Consider the following 8,445-nt stretch of genomic DNA (forward strand, 5'->3'; position numbering starts at 1 on the left):
AGCTTAATGGTTTTTAAAATATTGCCTTATAATATTCTGATTTTCTTTCCTGTCTGTTGTAATGTTTTCTTTTCCTTTTATAATTCTGTTTATGTTGTTGATCATTTTTTTGGTTTGGTTTGGTTTGGTTTGGTTTGGTTTGGTTTGGTTTGGTTTGGTTTGGTTTGGGTAGTTGAGCCACAGACCTTTCAACTTCATTTATCGTCTTAAAGAACCAGCTCTTATGTTTGTTGACTCTTTGTATTGTTTTCTTTGTATTTTATTGATTTCTCCTTTGATTTTCTATTTTATTTTATTTTATTGCCATTAACTGGTTTGGTTTTTGTTTGTTCTTGTTTTTCCAGCTCTTTTAGTTGAACCATTAAGTCACTTATTTGGATTCTTTTTTTTTTTTTCAAATGTAGATATTTACAGCTGTAAATTCCTCTTATAGTACTGCTTTCAATGTGTCCCAGAGGTTTTGTTATAATGTGTTACATTTTAATTTTCATTTAGTTCTGGGAAAATTTTTATTTTCTTGATTTTCCCTTTTGACAAATTCATTATTTAGTAGCCAGTCATGTAATCTCCATGAATTTGTGTGTTTAGTAGAAGGTTTTTTGTTTGTTTCCAATTTAAAATTTCGTTGCACTGTCAGATAGGCTATAAGGAGTGATTTCAACCTTTTTGAATTTGTGAAGGTTTGTTTTGTGTCCCAGGATGTGGTTTATTTCAGAAGAGCTCCATGTGCTGCTGAGTAGAGTGAATCAATCGTCTTTGGTGCTTGGATGGAACACTCTGGAGGTATTTGTTAAGCACAGTTGATGTAGGATGTCAATTAATTTGGGTGTCTCTGTCTTGTCGTCGTTGTTGTTTTGTCCAGATGATCTGTCTATTGGAGAAAGTGGTGTAGATGGACTCACTTACTGGTAATAGATTGATGTTAATCTATGTCTATAATTCCAGTAGTAGATTTTTTAAAAAAATGAAATTGGGCTCTCGCAAGTTTGGTGCATATGTGTTTAGGAAAGCCATGTGGTCTTGGTTGATTGTCCCCTTGGTTAAAGAGTCTCTCTTTATCTGTTCTGATCTGCTCTAGTGTGAAGTCTGTTGTGTTAGGTTTTAGAAGAGTGACACATGCTTGCTTCCTGGGTCCATTTGACTAAAGTGGCTTTTTGTCTTTTGTTTTGTATCCTTTTACTCTAAGGTGGTGCCTATTTTTAAAACTATGATGTGTTTCTTATAGGTAGCAGATAGATGGATTTGGTTTCTTTTGTTTTGTTTTGTATTTTGAGACAGGGTTTCTCTGTGTAGCCCTGTTGCCTGGAACTCACTCAAGGCTGGCCTTGAACTCAGAGACCCACCTGGGTCTGACTCCCAAGCACTGAGATTAAAGGCATACACCACCACTGCCCAGCATCATTTGGTTTCTTGATCTATCTAGTCAGTCTATGTCTTTGATTAAAGAATTGAGGCCACTGATGTTTAAAATTATTATGATAATGCATGGTGTATTGTTTGTGTTCTTGGTGGTAATTTGCATTTTAATAATTATGGCTTTATATTTTCTTCCATAGTCTCTCTGCTGCACTCATCTACCCTGCCCCCAGGCCCCACACCTTTAGCATGAAATAATGCTGCTTTTATTTTCCTTAGGTTTGGTTTGTTGAATATAATTTTCTTTAGGCTGCTTATGTCATTGAAACACATTCTGTCTCTTTTAATCATTGTAGATAGTTCTTCTGGGTATAATATTTTGAGTTGATTGCCACAGTCTTTAGAACTTAAAATGAATTGCTTTAGGTTCCTCTGACTTTCACATTTTTATTGAGAAATCAATTGTTATTCTGGTGGGTTTTCCTTTATATGGGACTTGTGTTTTATTTGTTCTTTTGTTTTGCTTTTTTTTCTCTCCATTTGTAGCTTTCAATATACCGTCCTTGTTCTGTATACTTAGTGTCTCAACTATAATATGCCATACGGAATTTCTTTCTGGTCTTGTTTATTTGGTGTTCTATATGCTTGTATTTTATGAGTTTATCTTTTCTTAGTTTGGGGAAATTTTCTTCTATGATCTTGTCAAAGATCTAGTCTATGCCATTGATTTGTGATTCTTCCCCCTTATATATGCCTATAATTTGAAGGTATTTCCCCCCCCCATGGTGTCCCATTTTTCCTGTGTGATCTTTTCCTGTAATATTTTTGCATGTTCCTAGATTATTTGGTCTAGAGCAATGGTTCTAAACCTTCCTATACCCCAAACTTCCTGACCCTTTAATGCAGTTCTTCATGTTGTGAACCCCAACCATAAAATTATTTTTGTTGCTACTTCATAACTGTTATTTTGCTATTGTCATGAATCATCAATGTAACTATCTAATGTGCAGGATGTATTTTCATTGATACAAATTTAACATAATTAAAGCATAATGATTGATTCCAAAAATAATATGTAAGTTTGTATTGTAATATTTGTTTCTAATTATAAATAAATGAAATTTTGTCTTGTAGCATGGGTAACAGTGTCAATATAACAACAGTAAATTACCTTGCTACATTTTGCAACATTATGTGTAAAAAGTCATGATTACTGAGAAAGATGACATTGCTTCTTTCTCATAGATCAGAAATTCTCTGGATAGCCTTTGTAAGAGTACAACAAAGATCACCGTCTACAACAGGTTTACTTCTGTATTTAGATTTGATAACTAACAAGCTGAAAAGCCTGTTTCACAGAGATATGCTGTTGGAAATGGAAGAAGGAGACCCAACACAGACCTGGACAGAACAGGGTCTGAACGCAAACTCTTGATCTAGAATAATGCAACTGGAATTGTGGAGAAGTCGGCTCTCCTTGTATCCCTGTTAGTAAGCGAGCAGACTCCTCTTGCACTGTCTTGGGAACATTTTCAGCTTTGACTATGAATGGGTTTCTGGAAAGGGCAAACAGAGCATCAGGTAGATTTGGTCAATTTGATAAAATTGTAACTCTTGTGTCAGTGTCTTCATTGCTAATATTTGCTGATAATTCATACAGTAAGTTCTGATGACTTCTGATGAGTCAACTAGACTCTGAAACCCAGATGGCCATCCTAGCATAGTGGAGAATTGTCTGTATAAACACCACAAACCTTATCCTAAGAGATCTTATGCTCTTTCAGAAACGAACCAACTGATTAATATATCATGTGCAGCAGTTGTTGTCTCAAGAGGTTTGCAAAAGAGAAACCCATCTTTAAAGTTGCTATCATTAATACACCTCATGTAAGCCAGGAAGTGGGAACAGTTTGCAATGTCTGCAGATTCATTGAACTAGATAGTAAATATCGGAAGTCGAGTGCATTTAATTTTCTGGATTACTTGATCAAGAATATCAGCAGACATGTCATGTATTCTTCTGTGGACAATGTCTGCAGTTAGATAAGTGTAGTTAGATAAGAAAGCTGAACTCAATTGCATAACAAATTCATCTCTGATCATAACGTAAACAATATTTTTTACTTTTGGCAATAATAAATCCTCAGCAATGATATGAGGTGTCAGAGCTCTGGTGAGTCTGAGTGCCACTAAAAATGGCTGCGACATTTTATTTGTGGTACTGGCCATCAGTGTCAAGTCTGGCTTTCTTAAGTCCATCAGCTTTGCTTCTAAAACAGTTGGTGTCCTTGCTGACAAAGCTCAGATGCTTGTTATCAAAATAAGTTTTAGTTTGTTTATATTTGGCTGATAGAACTTCACAACAAAGAGCACACTGCAGTTTCTCAATTCCCATTGTAACTCTTGAAGTAAAACCATACTGTGAAAAATCCTTACTATATTTTTCTTAACATTCTTCTCTACATGGTCTATTGTCATGGGATGTTTTTCTAATGAAAATAATATATTACAATAGCCTTAATAATATGACAGATGATATATGGCAGAATTCAGCCAATATTAAAGTTTCCTACGACATGTTTATTTTTAACATACCTGTTACTATCACATGAGGGCAGTATTCACACCAACCACAGATAAATATAAGAAGACCAAAGAGCAGCATGCAGATTAAGTTGGTATACACACACACACGTGCACACACACACACACACACACACACACACACACACTCACACACTCACTGCAGTAGTTGATGATTTTACAGTATGTGATTTTACATTTACCCAGTAATTATAATTTATATAGTGTTGTTTTTACCTCCAATACTGCTACTTTCAACATAGTACTTCTTTTCTATACATGTGCACATAAATACATTATGGCACCAACACTGTCTCATATGTCTTTTTTGTTTCAGCTGTATAAGAAGGGTTTCTGGAATGATGTTGTCATGTCAGGTACTTATATGTGGTAGTATCTGAATGTGGGTAGACCTGCCTGGAGAATGGATAGAGGACTGGTTTCTCAGTTCCTAACACTATGGAAAAGAATGTGTTTTCTGACAGCCTTAGGTGACTCCTGTGAAAGGGTCATTTGATTCCCCCAAAGAGGTTGAGAAATACTGGTCTAGACCCTCTATTTTATCCTCGAGACTTGATTCTCTATCTTCCCTGTGATTCATTCTGCTCATAAGGCTTTCCTTTGAATTTTCTAGATGGCATATTGGGTTTTTAAATACCTTGTTTAGTTCAGTTTGGATCTTCTTCAGTGTTTTCATCTCCTAATTGAATTTCATTCTCCAGTCTTGGATTGGGTTTGTCATCTCCATCAGCCGCATGCTTGTGTTTCCCTGGGCATCACTCAGGCTGTTATTCTTATTAAGCTCCTCTTCGTTGATTCCACTGAGCTGCTGCTTTCTGTTTTCTTTAAAATCCTTGAATTCTTTGATGAGGATTATGATTCTTTTAAATTCTATATCCTGGAATTCATCTAGGTAATTACCATTGGCAAGCACTTCTACAGGGCTGGTAGGATTTGAAGAAGATGATGCTGGCTCGGTATTTCATGTTGTTTGGGATTCTTACCATGAGATCTGGGTATGTGGACTTCCTTTGTTAGTTCTGAGTTTGTTATGGATAAAGCATGTTGTAGGAAAAGAGAAGATGTGTTAGGCCTGGAGGTTGGAAATGGCTTGGGTGAAATGAAGTCAGATGGACAGAGGGACTGACTGGCCTGGTGGACTGAATATGCTTCCTGTTCTACCTTAGATGGGGTGTGTGAGGGTAGATAGACTGACAGCCCTGGGGTTTGGCAGGTAGTCAGGGAAGAGCCTGACCAAGCCTAGTGTTCCCCTGCAATGAAGGCAGGGGAGGCCAGATTAAGCTGTTGCACTGGTTATGGGACCCAGGATAATTCTAATGGATTGTGGAAAAGTGAGAATTGAACGGAATGGGGTACTCACCAGGCTAGACCCTGGAGGAGAATATAGGAAATCTGGGTATTGAATGGGACCTATGGGTGGTTGTAGGCAGGGAGCTAGGTCTTGGCAGAAGCCTAGAGGTTGGCTAGGGATCAGGAAAGGCAGGTGGAAGCAGCCTCTTAGCTTTCATAGTTCTCTCTCATTAAATTGCCCATGTAGGAAAGGCAGACCATCACTGTATGGAACAATGCCCATCTCTAACTTTGTACTAAAGGTGAGTCCTGATTACACACTGTCCATTCATTAAGAACAGTCTCTGACTTCAGTAACTTACTAATACATACATATATATTATCTTATATATTGTTCAACATGCTTAGCCATTGGGAAATAGTTCATTATATGTTGTACTTTAGTATTTTCATCCCTTTTGGTGGAAAGGAGATTTAAGTCATGCCTTCTAAGACTTGTACTTTCATTTTATCCTCCTAAAAATAGGTCTCTGTGTTTGAAAGATAAGGTTTGTATTTTACTTTTACGACAGGCATAGACACACAGATACACAATCCTTGTGGTATCTTCAGGGTTGTGAACATGATGAGCTTTGTTCTGTGGTTAAGTTAAAGGGGACACTTGCCTTTGAGAGGAGGAAGGGGTGAGCATAAAAGACTCAAGTCAGCCCTAATGGGACTAGGGTCTTCCAGAAATCTGTGGTCCAGAAGATGCAGTGGAATCCGTGCCTGGCAGATTCCCAGTTGCTAGTACTGGAAATGGAAGAGGCTAGGTGATGGTGTGGGCAGCATCCAAGAATCTCAAGGAGCTACTGGAAACAGCTGCCCACTAACTTCAAGACATGGAGTTCTGCCACACTTCCATGAGTTTGAAAGGGGGCTTGAATTCCAGATCATGGCAGTCAACATCCTATAAGACCCTGAGCAGCTAATGACATCAAGTCATGCCTGGATCAGGTTGATGGAACTGTTGTGATCAATGGATGCTATGTTAAGATGGTAAGTTATATGCAGTTTTGAGTTTGCTTTATCTGAAATTCTTAGGACTAGAACTGTTTTCCAAGTTTTTCTGACTTTGGAACACTTCTATTTCCTCCGCTGGGCAAGCAGTTCTAGCTCCCAAGTCTGAAGTCCAAAATGCACCAAGATCTGAAGCTGACCTGCTAGTAAATCAGAAAGTTTCAGATTTTGAAGCCCTTCATATTTTAGATATTTGTATTTAGGATGCTCAACTTTATTTCATATTGTATCAATATCGAACAAATAACAGCTTCTATCCAGAGGACACAGCTGCTGACCAAGACAAAATGTATCATGGAAAACTGGTCAGTTACTGACCTGTGTTTATGATGCTTTACTGCAAAAAGAACTTGAAACCAGTGAGAAGCTATTCCCACTTGGCCCTAGACAAGGAAGGGGATAAATATGGATGAGCAATCTTTAAAATTCAAGATCAGCTGCAGCTCACATACAAATTCTCATCATCCTTGGTGAGCCAGGCAACAGACAGTGTAATTGTTTGACGTACGCAATGTTACTGAAGCTGTCTCCAGCTTTGAAACCAGGCATCCCATCCCCCACCCCCTTCTTTTTTAAAAATAATTCTTTCCCTCGGGACCTGAACAGATGTTTTTCATTTTACTTCAACGAAAAGACTGTTTTCCTCATCCACCAGGAATATGTCCCAGTACAAAGTGCTAACCTCGTTTGGATTTGAACCCCCATCCTCAAGAGCAAAAGGAGGTGGATGCTCGCCAAGTGTCAGCTCAGCTGCGAGAAGTGTTTTAAATCATGTTTTGACGTATGTTACGCTGTTAACCAGAAAACTCAGGGCAGCACACAGCACACATGCTTCTAGTCATGGGCTTCAAATCACATGATCTCTTCTTTGTCTTGAAGACCTTTTGATGTGCGTTCCCAATATTGAGTTTCTCTGCTTTTAATAATCTTATATTCCTTCCTCAATATAAATGTCACGAAAAGTACTGAACGCTAATCTTCAAAGATCAAACAGGAAGAAAGAGGTGGGCAGACGAGCTCAGTGGCTTGAATTCCTGAAATTTCTCATTTAAAAAAATTTATTTTCACTAATAAAAGCCTCAGTTGAAGATGAGTTTCGGAGTTGGAGCCCCTGGATTCAGAATTATTTAACAAAATAATTTGATCTCTCCCAGTGAGGAACCTGAGATGCAAGACCACTAATCTCTACTTAGAGTTACTCAGAACCAATACACACTGGCTTTTATTTTCCCATCTTTGTTTTGGTTAGTGTGACCAACAGCCCTGATGTGCCTATGACAAAGGACTTGGCAGTGCTAACCTGGAAAAAGAGTCCCTTGCAAACTGGCTTGGTTTGTCATGGTAGCTTCTTCAGCACCAAAGTACTCTTTGTCTTTTTTTATTTTTTTTAAGTGGGAATTATGTAATAACTTGATAAAAGCCATTCACTTGTTTTTGAAACTTGGCTATTAAAAAGCACCCAATTTGTTTCCTATGACAGGCTGGCACACAACCCCCCACAATGAAAGTTATGAAAGTCATGCTCAGAATCATGTTCAGGGAAGATGCTGGAGGTGTCTGTGATGAAGGTATGCAGGGTCGGCCAGGAACATTACATGTGCTGAAGTGTTTTAGGAGAACTGGGTCTCCTTTCATTTCCCCACCGGAAAACACCATCTGTTGAGAGACACGGCATTTATAATGTCTGAGTGTAGTTGTGGATGGGCATTTAAAAGGTTCCATTATTCCAGGCTTCCTTCATGCATGTCACTTTAACAGAGCCTTCCTTGGTGCTTTTAGTTGCCCTCCAGGGGTAGTTCCAGAAATTCAACATTGGTGAGGCTTTGAGGTGGCAGTCAGCTTTGCAAGGTTAGAGGATAGCATATGGTTTAGGAATGGCTTAGGGATGCTTCTCAAAGCTGTTTTTACTTATTATGTGCTTGTGAGGACTAGTTAGAAGGGAGATGATGGAAACTATTGATGGGTGAAGCCCACCCCCACCTCTTGAGTGTCAGTGCTGGGTGTTCTGCATTATAACATAAGCATGAATAAATAGAACATTTTGAGCTCTACTAACTTTACTTGAGGATAATTATAAAACTTATGCAAAACATGAGGAATTATATTATTACTATTTTTGAGAAATCACCACATGCC

This window comes from Mus caroli, unplaced genomic scaffold (genome assembly GCF_978045245.1).
Source record: "Mus caroli unplaced genomic scaffold, Mus_caroli_1 scaffold_6, whole genome shotgun sequence".
In the NCBI taxonomy this organism is placed as follows: Eukaryota; Metazoa; Chordata; class Mammalia; order Rodentia; family Muridae; genus Mus; species Mus caroli.